Source organism: Pieris napi, chromosome 20 (genome assembly GCF_905475465.1).
Source record: "Pieris napi chromosome 20, ilPieNapi1.2, whole genome shotgun sequence".
Classification (NCBI taxonomy): Eukaryota; Metazoa; Arthropoda; class Insecta; order Lepidoptera; family Pieridae; genus Pieris; species Pieris napi.
In genome coordinates this window covers 2,042,055-2,054,733 of record NC_062253.1, presented here as the reverse complement: position 1 = coordinate 2,054,733, position 12,679 = coordinate 2,042,055, and positions in this window count along the sequence as shown.

Below are 12,679 nucleotides of genomic sequence, written 5' to 3'. Positions count from 1 at the left end.
TCTTTACGGATCTCCAGTTTGCTATTCCGACTTCAACTAAACGAAAGTACTTGGAAATACAGTATTTATATCAAACCATAAAACCACAACAACTACAAGTCAAAGCCAAAGTCAGAATCGTTTATTCATATAGGTAACACAATGTACACTTATGAACGTCAAAAAAAGAAATATGAAATGCTTCTAATTTTACTATTACTGCTAGTTCTCAAATAAAGGTCGTAGAATGGAAGAGAAAAACTGGCAATAAACTCTCTGCCACTCTTTTTAATCGCTATTTTTTTTGTTTTACACAATGTTTGTAAGGAGCTGCAACCATTACACCATGTTCCACTTGACTTCTTAAGTAATTAATAAAAATATAAATTAAAAACAAAGATTTGTCCTCTACCAGCAGGAAGCACAAATAGGAGCACGCACTTACATTCTCGTGGGAACAACAAGAATAGAAGACGTGAGTGAGAGTTTCCTTGAGGGACGACAGATTTTAATCCACCTTTTCATATAATACGACCTCAAATTAATTAAAAAAAGAGTATACTCCTCCCTCAAAGGCCGGCAACCTGACTTCCCTTTTTGAACGTCCTTTTCGTAAAAATAAATATATATTTGTATTCGGTTTCTCCAGTAGTTCGGTAGTAAGCTGCCTTACAAGAAACATGTTCTTACAAAAATGTTTTTTATCATAGCTTATCAGATGGTAAACAACAAATCAATAGTAATAAGTATGAATTTGCAAATCAGAAAAATCTATTGGTGATAATGAATTGGTACTAGCATTAACGATACTTTTTTTGATTATAATTGACATAAAAAATTACCTCCAAGTCACAATAAATTCACAAACGGTTTCTATAGAAATAAAGCCACAATAAAGTTTGAATTCGTTTGTTTTATAACCCATTGTATTAGTTGAAGAAGAGTTGAAGAGTAGTAGAGCTGTGTTATCCTAGTGGCTCCAGCGTGCGATTCTCATCCCTGAGGTCGTAGGATCCCCGGGTTCAGCATTTATAATTCGCTCGAACGGTGAAGGAAAACGTCGTGAGGAAACCTGGTTATCTTAGACTCAAAAAGTCGACAGCGTGACAGGCACAGGAAGCCGATCACCCACTTGAAATCAGATGGACAAATGATCATGAAACAGATATAATTACAGTACATTAAATTTATAACATATGATATGATTAAGAGAAGATGGCAAGCAGCCGGATGGAATGTCGTTGATCTCTAGCAAAATGGGATGGGCTGTAGTATGGGATGCTGCTTGTGTGGACACGTTTGCCCCGTCTCACCTCCTTCGGACAAGCAAAAAAGCTGGGGTGGCCGCAGAGCAGACAGAAAATAATAAACGGCACAAATAAAAGAGTCTTTCCTCCAACTTCGATTTTGTTCCCTTGGGAGTAGAGACTCTTGGGCCGTGGGGTTCAAGTGCACAGGCGCTTATTAAAGTTTTAAGTTGCCGCCTAGTAGATAGTACCGGTGACACCAGAGCTGCCACTTTCCTGGCTCAACACATAAGTATCGCAATACAGAGAGGAAATGCTGTCAGCGTCAAAGGTACACTGCAACAGGGACCAAACTTTTTAAATTTGTTTTGATTTTCTTTTTAATTATTTTTATTATTACTTTGTAGGTTACTTGATTGTAAATAAAATTCACATATGATATTAAATTTATATCATATATGACAATTTCGTTTAACAAAATATGTATAAAATTACAGTTATAAGAGATGAAAGAAAACGTTATCTAAATTTGAATTTCTTTTCAAATTTCTTGATACCAAAGACATCCCATCACTTATTTTTCCCTTTCAGAAGAACACGTTTAGTCGTGTCTCACCGATATCCATATTGAGCATTATGATAAACGAGCTAGGTCTGGATATCCAGAGCTGCTCACCTCACACTTTCAAATCGATTTTCATATTTTTTTATAATCATTTCTTTTTTTAAATATTTTATCTCCGATATATGTTTGTCTCTAAGTGCTTGCCACATTAAATCTTGTATTTTATTTTTCTTGTACCAATGTATCAGTGTTCTCAGCGTTGGCAAGCAAATAAATAAATAAATAAGGTACCGAACTGACAATTATAACAGTTAGGAGTTTAAATAAGATGGCGGATGTTTATTTTTAATTTGTTTAAGATTATTTTGATGTAAAATGTGTAGAAATATGTGATATTTATTGACAATTAGTAGAGATTGGTTGTGGCCAGTTAAATTGTATGACTTAAACGTTTTATAGGTTATTATAACCTATAAACAATGTGTAAGAATAAACTTCAAAGGTTAAATTAGTCTAAATATCTTACTAGCCGTGCGATTCTGTTAATCCGTGAGTTCACCTCGCACTTACAACGCTCCCTTCGTCACTCACCTCATTTTTGGAATCTCATGGTATTCTGTTAAGCAATTTCACATTACGTCTTGACAAGCGGAGGGAGCTTGTAGTTTATTGTTTATCAGAATGCCAAATCGTAAAATGACTGCTTCACGACTGATTTGAGCGCGACCGCCGATGCGAAAACCGCTGTGAGAGATCGAAAAGTGAGTTTCGGAATCGCAAGGCTGTTTTCATATAACCTAACAACAGCATAAATAGCCCAGTATATTCTGTATAGACATTGCATATAGAAAGTTGTTACAATAATCCTTGACACATTTAAACATTGTAGATCTTACCAAACCTTCGTCTTAGCTGGCTTGAAAATGAAGTCATTTGTACATTAAAACGACTGTTTATTGTTGATTAAGCGAAAAACAATTTCCCTTATCAAATGAATTTTTGATCGGATTATATTTTTGTTTATCGCTTTTATCAGCCTACACATTTGTCTTACACATTCTGATAAAAAAACGATAAATCTAAATACTTATTAGTAATCTTTATATTATTTTTGGCTGCCGTAATTCGTTACGTCTTAATAAAGTTTTTTACTTATCCATAAAAACCTTCCTTAGTCAAGGAATTAATAAATAAAATACACGAAATGGTCCAGCCGATATTTTGATTCATTTTCGTTTATATAGACATGTTTTCTAACAGACAACAATAGAGTGAAGCTAGAAAAACGTGGAGCAGGGGGAAAATGCCAGGCTGATCGATACGGATAATTATGGCCGACCTTTGCCCCAGTCAAGGACTTGGGACATTTGGACAAGTAGATAAAGTTATTGCCTCTATTAAAGAGTACATACATGTACTCGTATGTTGTCGACAATTAAATAATACATTTTTAATAAGTGTATTAGGGAGCGTTCAAGTATTACGTAACGAATTTTGGGGGGAGGGGGGTCCTCTTGTAAAACGTTACGATACGGGGCGGGGATTAAATCACGAGTTATTGTTAATATTATTTTTGACTTTTCAGTACTTTACACCACATAATGGTAACTATTAGGTATAAAGACTCACTGGGTGGTCACGAAACGTTTTACTATACTTGGGTACAGTACTGTACTTGCGTACAGAAAAACGTTACGGCGCGTTACATGGGGGGGGGATGTCAATATTCTAAAAAATTGCGTGACGTAATACTTAAACGCTCCCTTAACAGATTGTGTCGGATTTGGAATAAAACGGTGAACATATTTAGCAACTCCATAGACACCATTTGCCGAGTCGTTTTAGCAACCTTGCTGTGTTTCCTATTATTATTGCTTTCTTTATTCCTTCATAATAATTTAATTAGATTGTATATTCGCGAATACTTGGCGGACCCATGCTACTTTAATACAAAGAGTCCCCTGGTGCGTTGTGTGCTGCGATATTGCGGGCTTCTCGACTGTGTAGAAGTTGTCATGTCACACGTGTATATGCTTTCTATTCATACTTAGACATCGACAATATTCAAGTAACAGGTATTTTGAAAACAGCTATAATAATAATTAACATAAATAACTTATAAATTCTATAGATTATACATTGAAATAAATAACTTACCTTAACATAAACTAAAATATTAAAAGGAGTCCCTTTAGGCAAGGTTCCGAAGATACTCGCAGCGTTCCCTCTTGGAATAGCTAGACTAATTCTTTGGCCGAGGTAGCTGCCAGATCTTCGGTCTCCTGTGATGTCGACTAACCTTTTTGATATTTCTTTAAAAAGCCTTAAAGTGCTAGGACCCCACGGACCAAGGGTCACGACACCGAATGGGACAATCATATTCTGAGCCTAGACCCATGTATTTGCATGCTTTAGTTTTTAGTTTTTGCTTTCTGTAACATATTTCCATAATTATCTGATTGTCCTCATTTTAACATGTGTGTTGAGAGCCGAAATAAAATAAGTATGTACTAATATTCAAAACTATATACAAAATAAAACAACGCGAATGAAACCGCAGTCGGAAATTAGTTGGCCTATATTAGAGGGCCCTCCCGGTTCATACTTCCTCGTTTCAAAGTATAGCAGTAAATATCAATTGCGGACAATCAATTCAAAAAATACGATTTCAGTTACCTATTGGACTTCGAACAGCGCTAGGAATATTGAGGGAACTAAAAATTGGGTTTTCTTAAAGACTTACAGAAGAGTAAGATAGTTGTGAATTGTACGAAGAGCGGTTCGAATCGTTGACGACCAATCCTTTACCGAGCAGCTTGATCCCTTGGTGTTGCGTAGAGATCACTCTGCATCTTCTACCGCAGGACCTTCTGAAGTATGTTCCGAGGAGGAGTTGTTGGGAGTACGTCGAGGAAGAATGCGAAATTCCACCTCGAAGTCCGTCGTTCCACAACTGAGCGATTTTTAAGGCAGTTTTTGCCGCGGCCCACCATTACGAGTGAAAATTTCGGGAATCAAGGAAGTGACACAACATGACTATTTAAAAATGTATTTATTGCTTTTCGAAGTATTCTCCGCGAAATTTGACACATTTTTCATACGATGGAACCATTCATTGAAGCAACCATTCCATTCGGAAGTTGGGGTCTCCAAAATGGCCGTTTTGTAGGCGTCCACAGCTTCTTCAGGTGATGAAAGTCTCTGACCACGCAATTTATTCTTTATTTTAGGGAAAGTATAGAAATCATTAGGGCTTAGGTAGGGGCTGTACGGCAGATGGTCTAATAATTCTATGTTTTCTTGCTCTAAAAACTCTTTTGTTCTGTGCGCGGTGTGTGCAAACTCCTAGGAAACACAATTGACCTTTGACCTGTATCGTAGTGAATCGTTATAGCAATGTTTCCGTTGTTGAGCGATGCTATAATATATAGAGATTTGTTTGTGTTAACAACATCATTGTCAAAATTTGTTTAAATGCCAATGTTATAGTACAATATTTTGAAATAAGGGCCTCTTTTCTATTGTAATCAATTAAAATATAGATAATTGTTCAATTAGATAATGATAAGTACAATACATTAAAATTGTGCAAAAACTTGTAATTAAATCAGAGCGATAAAGGTATCAATATAGTAGTATTATGATTGATTAAAAATAGTTTTTATCATGCCCTAAATTATTAATATTGATACTAAGAGTTAACTGCGTTGTAAGGAATATTGCGTCATATTTTTTAATACCTCTATTATTTTTTTTTAATACTCTATTTTTTAATAGAGTTATGTTAACCATTAATTAAGTTACATATACATATTTTAGTTAATAATTAGAAGCGTTAACCAATGTATTAGCAATCACGCGAGAATGAGTCATTTAGTTTTTTCCACACTCATAAATTGTTATTTAACATTCTCGTTTCAGATAATGTCCAGAAAGATTGACACTTGTATTGAAGTGTTACTTAGATGTATGAAACCTTTGATAAGCCAAGTTTTGTTAGCGTCGCAACCCCACTACTCCTAATTTAATGTTAGTTTTTATAAGCTCAGCGAGGGGTCTCACCCGGCGGAGCTTGACCGCGAGCCTCGAGTCTGCCCGCTACCACGGACTACGACACCAGGGCCAAGTTGAGATCACTCCTTGGCCCCTCACAACCGCACTGACAACCCGGATATGACCCAAGCATCGGCTGCGCGCAGCGATTAGAGCCTATGTCTCCTCGCCCGCTGCGGCCCCCACCAAAGGCTATAGGCCCGCCCTAGTACCGCCCTGTATCAGCAGGGTGCGAACATAAATACCACCCGAAGGGGGCATAGGCCCCGAACGGGCCAAAGCTCACTTCTCGAGGGAGTGTGCAGCAGAACCACGGATTTACGTCAGTTGTTACCTAGCTTCGAACAAAGTGTTTCATTTATCATATCTGAACAACTAAAACAACCATCACCGAACTTAATTCTCGTCTAAAAATAATTCACATGAACGAACAATAATATCAGCCGTCAATCTCGACTGTCGTAGATTGACGTTTTTGTAATTTTTGTTATTCTTTTGTAAAACAATGACATTGCATTTTTTATTCTAAATTTAAAATCATTTATTCATATAGGTAACAAAATGTACAATTATGAACGTCAAAAATAAAAATATATGAAATACTTCATATTTTACATATTTTACTACGAGTTCTCAAATCAAAGGCGTAGAACGGAAGAGTAGACTTGGCAATAAACTCTCCGCCACTCTTTTTAATTTTTTACAACGTTTGTAAGGAGTTTGTATATTACTTAAGATACCATGTTCCACATGATATCTTAAGTAATAAATAATAACAAAAATAAATTAAAAACAAAGATTTGTCCTCAGCAGGAGGCATGGTGAAAAAGGAGCACGCTCTTACATTCTCGTGGGAACAACACGCAAGAAGGTCTTTATGCTTGACAGACAAATATAACTTATAGTAGTTTAGTCCAACGGACCCAATGTGAATCTAAAATAATAAAATAAATCAGTGGCGTTACAACCTATTTAGTTCTGGGCCTTAGATTTCCTTGTGTGTTTCTTCGTCGATCATTCGTCAATGTAATAGGCAAGTAAGTGATCAGCGTCATGTTTCATGTCGGTTTTTTGGGTCTATGCCAAAACGCTCTTCTGGTAGGGACAAATGGAATGGCCTGGGGAATCTCCACGAACATAAATTTAGTTTAAAGGTTGGTGCAAACAACCTGATTCTTAAGTATCTTAAACGCAAAAGATGTACCAATATCTTTATTTAACGTATTAATTTCACACATATACTTCATTAATGTACCAGGATTTGAAAACAGAACATCACGATTGAACAGCGTGAGCCGAACCAGACAAAGATGGCCCATATATGAGGAACAGTCTCGCATATTCTTGAAATGGACAATATAAAAACAAACAATAAAGCTTAATTGAACGCGCAAATCAGTTGACCCATAGACTGGGGTCAACCCTGGGAACATGATACCCGCTTAATGGGTAATAAATGTTGACAATAGGTTTTGGGGGAACTAATTTTAATCTGCAATTCAGCAGTCTATATTAAAGTTAGTAAACAGGCATTGTATAGACACGGTATATTTCAAATATTATTCAATTTAAACGAGTAGTTAAAGCATTATAACAAGGCAATGTTTAGGTGTTATTTAGCAAGAAAATAACAAGAAAAATCCTGTCTTGTCAGCATACCTTGGAAAGAAGCGTCTTTAATTTGAGGAGAATATACAAAATATTTATTACATTTGAAACAAAACAAATAATCAAAAGATCTTCCGATTACAGTTTTAAAAAATCGACTTGGTGTATTACTTTTGGAATAAATGTATTATCCAATACATGATTATTTTGGTGAAACAGTAGTTGATATAAATTTAATAACATATGATATGATATCAAATAAATCATATAAGAATTGACCAATTCATATGACTAATAATGTTAAATTCCTTTAATGACACATTTGCGCGCCATTGTGTGTGGCAGAATAATATGCGAACTTACGATTGTACCACCATACATATTTTTGTACAATATTCTTGCAATAAATTATATTTATTAACAAAATTTACAGATGCATTTGTAAACGCTCTAAGGCTTAAATGGAAATGGACAGGTCATATTTCTAGAAAGCGGGATAAAAGATGGACACTAGAAATAACAAAATGGACTGGATCTACTGGAAAGAGATATATAGGACGACAAAAGAAAAGATGGACAGAAGACGTTATAGAACTAGCAGGGAAATACTGGATGAATGTTGCTCAAGGCAAAGAGAAATGGAAAAATATGGAGAAGGCTTTTACCTTAAAAGGAACCATACAAAATGGAGCCATAAAAATTTTATTTAGCAAAACCTACAACAAGAGCATTGCTTTTACTTCTTTAAAAGGCGCTTAACTTTTGATGTACTATGAAATAACAAATTTATGGAATTTAAACAACTGTTATTTAGGTTACCTCTTGATTAAAGGTGGTTAGGATAGAGTACGTTTTCAATAAATTCATTATAGTAAGTGTTAGTATTTCTTGTAATGTAATGGTAATTGGTAAAACACATTATCTAATTAAATTCATTATTGATATGAGCTTATGTCCGTGACATCGTCTGCCTAACGTTATATGTTGTAGATATACTCTACATTTTTCTTTCAAATCGTATCATTCCTGGTAGGGGAGAGACTGGTTCTGTGGGTTCCAAACAACAACAGCTGGATGTAATGCGGGCAGACACTAACTTAATGAGATGGCATTAACGTTCATCTAGAGCTAGACTTATTTGTTTGTACTTTGACTGAGTTCATAAATACAATTTGTGACGTTTTTGTTACTAGTCAAGACTTACAAGACAACACATAACACTCGTATAGCGCAGGAAACCTTCGTGAGGAAAGGCCAATGACCCAAAATTAGCGTAGACGTGGAGGCAGAGAATGCTGATCACCTACTTGCTTACTTTAGAAATAAAAATGATCGGAAATCAGAAAGAGAAATAAATCTGTTTAATTTATTGTTATTACAATTAACAGGACTTTCATTTACATATACTATTTTGTTATATGCATTGCAGACATATTGAAAGATATAAAACATTTCATATGGGCGTCCTAAATCAATCAGTCAAAAAACTGAGTTGTATATTACTGAATACCAAATTATCTTTAAGTAATTGAACTATTCACTTTAGTCACAAACAGTCCATCATCGTAGGTTGTCGTAAAAATGCTGGACAGAAATGAATTGCTGTCAAATTTTATCAATAAAGATCTTCAATTAGCTTTATTGCCTATGCGCTTTCTGGAGAATGTGTTTCTTCTTTCTACGTATTCCATCTCCAACAATTTCATTAATCCTCGTGATTACATTTACTATATACTTTCCTTCTTTCTTGTGAGCTTCTTCATTGGCTTGCAAATTTATTTCAGCATTATCAGTGTTCACATTGAGCTGTTTTACCTTCTCGTCGCAAATCTTTGTATCAGCTGCGTCGCGATGATCCTGATTCTTACCAGTAGCATTTACTATAGCGATAAATATATTTTTCTCATTATGAGGTTGCAGAAGATTATCAATAACACCCCTAACTTCACATTAAACAAATTTATTAAATGGAATTGTATTCATTACTTTTGTCTCATAGTAACCATTGTTGGTTTTGTTTCTACTTATATGTATGCTACTCGAATGTATGCCACTTTCAGTTCTTGTCTGTATTTAATTTCTACAATGTATGCGGACGTTAGTGTTTATAGTTCGGTCAGAATTTTGAAGTTGATCAACTGTGTGACATGTTTTTGGTCTAAGCGATTGTTGAAGAAACCCAGGTCAATCAAGTTTTTTGATTCCACTCGATTGACATATTCTGTATACATCGACATTTTAAAAGTGTATGAAGCGTTTACATGTGTGTTTAAAATGCCGGTACGTATTTTACAATAATAACAATAATAAAATGCTTGTGTATGATTTGGAAACCCAGCATATCCTTTCGTCCCTCTTTACAGCTGTTATGTTTGTAACAGGAATTACACATCTACTATATAAAAATAAGTCGGGTTTTCCTTCCTGACGCTATAGCTCCAGAACGCACGAACCGATATCCACGGTTTTGCATTCGTTGTAAAGGTCTAGGGCTCTGTGAGGTTTACAGCAAAGAAAATTCAGGAAAAATTTCAACAGAAAAGCGGGATCACCAAACGAAATGTTACATAAAACGAAGCCATCTGGTGGCGAAACGGAGTTCGCCGAGTTTGCTAGTATGGTATATAAATAATGTTAACTTCAATCTTTTTCAGATATTTTTACAAGTCACGGACTATTTTATACGAACTCTTATTTACATACAAATATATATTGAAATTAATAATACATATAACAATATTCCTATTATTAAGGTAAGTTGATGTGATTCCTATACCTTACCTTTTATTAACGATGGGCAATCTATCTAAAGATCCCCTAGTATCCACGTTTGTGCAGTTACGTCCTAACACTATCTTAGAAAATGGATAGAGAATTTTAAAATTACATATTTTGGTATTTAAGAAATCGAAATAATAAACATATAACTTTCTACAAGGCTTAAATAACACAAATATTTATTGCTACAGGACGTAGTGTTATCTTTCGAAGTTTTCTTCTTCGCATGGCACATAAAAAACCTGCTGAACATTATCAGTTTTGTCAAGGAATGCGAAACTATGTATCAAACTATTTTGGATATTGACAATTTTTGTACGACTCGATTGTCAAAGGAATTACCTATGGGTAATTATAATTGCTTTTTAAATAGATTGACCAAACTTTGTTGACTTTTTTGTCTTTGATGACATAAGACTTTAATACTACTATTACTGCTACGATATAATATTGCGATACAAGTTTTATAGTAATTAAAAAAATTAACATAATGATTCGCGTTCAACTTTTCTCGTTAAAGGGATTTAAATCGAGTAAAAAGAAAAAACTTTTATGAACGAAATAAGTGCGTACAAATCATTATGAATGTAACAGAAATATAACATGTGAAATCCCCGGGTTAGGGCGAAACCCCACTGCTGCATTGCGCTGCGTTGCGTCGCTGCGACGTTTCCCATATTATTTTTTATACATGCCCCATTACACCGTTGCGTCGTCGCGTCATCGACGTTTCAACGGATCGACGGACAAGAGACAAGCAAGCAAGGAGGCTGATCACTATTTCTTAATGCTATTATTCACTGTCACAGGTTTTTATATAAAATCTTAATTAAATAATAAAAAAAATTGTCATCGATAATCGTGGAGGATGGGTGCCGAGCCGGTAATATATTCCAGGACTTCAAGATACCATGCAGGATGTTCAGAGTTGTTTGGATTAACCTGCAGCTAGGTTTTATCATCGGACGTCGAGGAAGAATACGAAATTCCACCCGTATCACTTCTTCTTCTTCACTTATGAAGTGATACATACATAGTTGTGGACAACTGAGCGTTTTTTAAGGCAGTGTTTGCCGCGGACCACCACTATGTGGAACCAGCTGCCCACTGAAGTATTTTCGAACCAATTCGACTGAAGGTCCGACATGAAAAGAGCGTACCAATATATAGAAGGTCGCCAACGCAATTGCGAGCCCTCTGCATTGAGTGTCCATGAGCGGCGGTATCACATAACATCAGGTGAGCCTGCTGCCCATTTGGCCCCTGTTCTATAAAAAAAAATATCGGAGATTTACATAGCAGCCCAAGCCTCTAAACATAACCCTAAGTACACAGCAGTGTTGGCTCAAAACTAAGCGATTAAAAAGAGTGGCGGAAATTTTCTTGCCAGTTCTTCTTGCCCGCTCTACGCTCTTGACTTGCGAACTGGTAGTAAATGTAAATTTAGAATCAATTTAACATGACATCTTCTGTTGACGTTCATTAGTGTACTTGATTACCTATATGAATAAAGTTATTTTGATTTTGAGTTGAGTTAAATTATTTCAAATTTCGATATTATATGTTTCAGAAGAATCCAAGTTGTACAATAACATTAAACGATTAAACCAAACACAATTCAAGAAGATGTCGGTATACGGTGTCTTCGTTATGGATGCTGGACTCCCCGTGGGACTGGTGCAATTGCTTACTACTTATGTCATTGTGATACTACAGTTTGCGTTGACATAAAGCTATTGGAAGTTACCGGTTAGTGTATAAATAGATAGACCATCGCCCATGGCCGTCGCATGGAAACACAATGAATTTTAAAATGTAGGTACTTCGAAAAGATGAATGGATAGCAGAATTTTGGTCATTTTGGAAAAATCACTTAATTGTATAAAATTCTCGTCAAATATATAATATTCTCGTGTCACAATGTTCCCATACGCCTCCGAAACGGCTAGACCGATTCTTTTGAATTTTTTTATGCATATTCAGTAAGTCTGAGAATCGGATAACATCTATTTTTCATCCCCCTGAATGTTAAGGGTGGTCCCCTAAATTTTAATTTTTAGACAAATTTTTTGTTTAATTTTTTTTATGATACAGCATACAAAAATACATATAACCCTTAATTATCACCCCTCTACGAACAACCCCTATTATTTTTATTGAACTAAAAAAATGTTTCCTGGAAATAATATATGGCAAAACGACGTTTGCCGGGTCAGCTAGTAGTTATAACATTTTTAGTTGAACATACCTAAGCTGTAAATAAATATTGATTGATGGATTATGCTGTTCTGAAATATATGTGTGTGTGAATTTAGACATAATCTAGACTTCTAAGAAAGCAATCGAGCGCAGCATCGAACTGCCACACCTTGTAATTAAATTATAAGTTTCACTTTAATTAAAATATTACTTGTTTTTTTAGACCTACGGCGGCGACCAACATAATTAA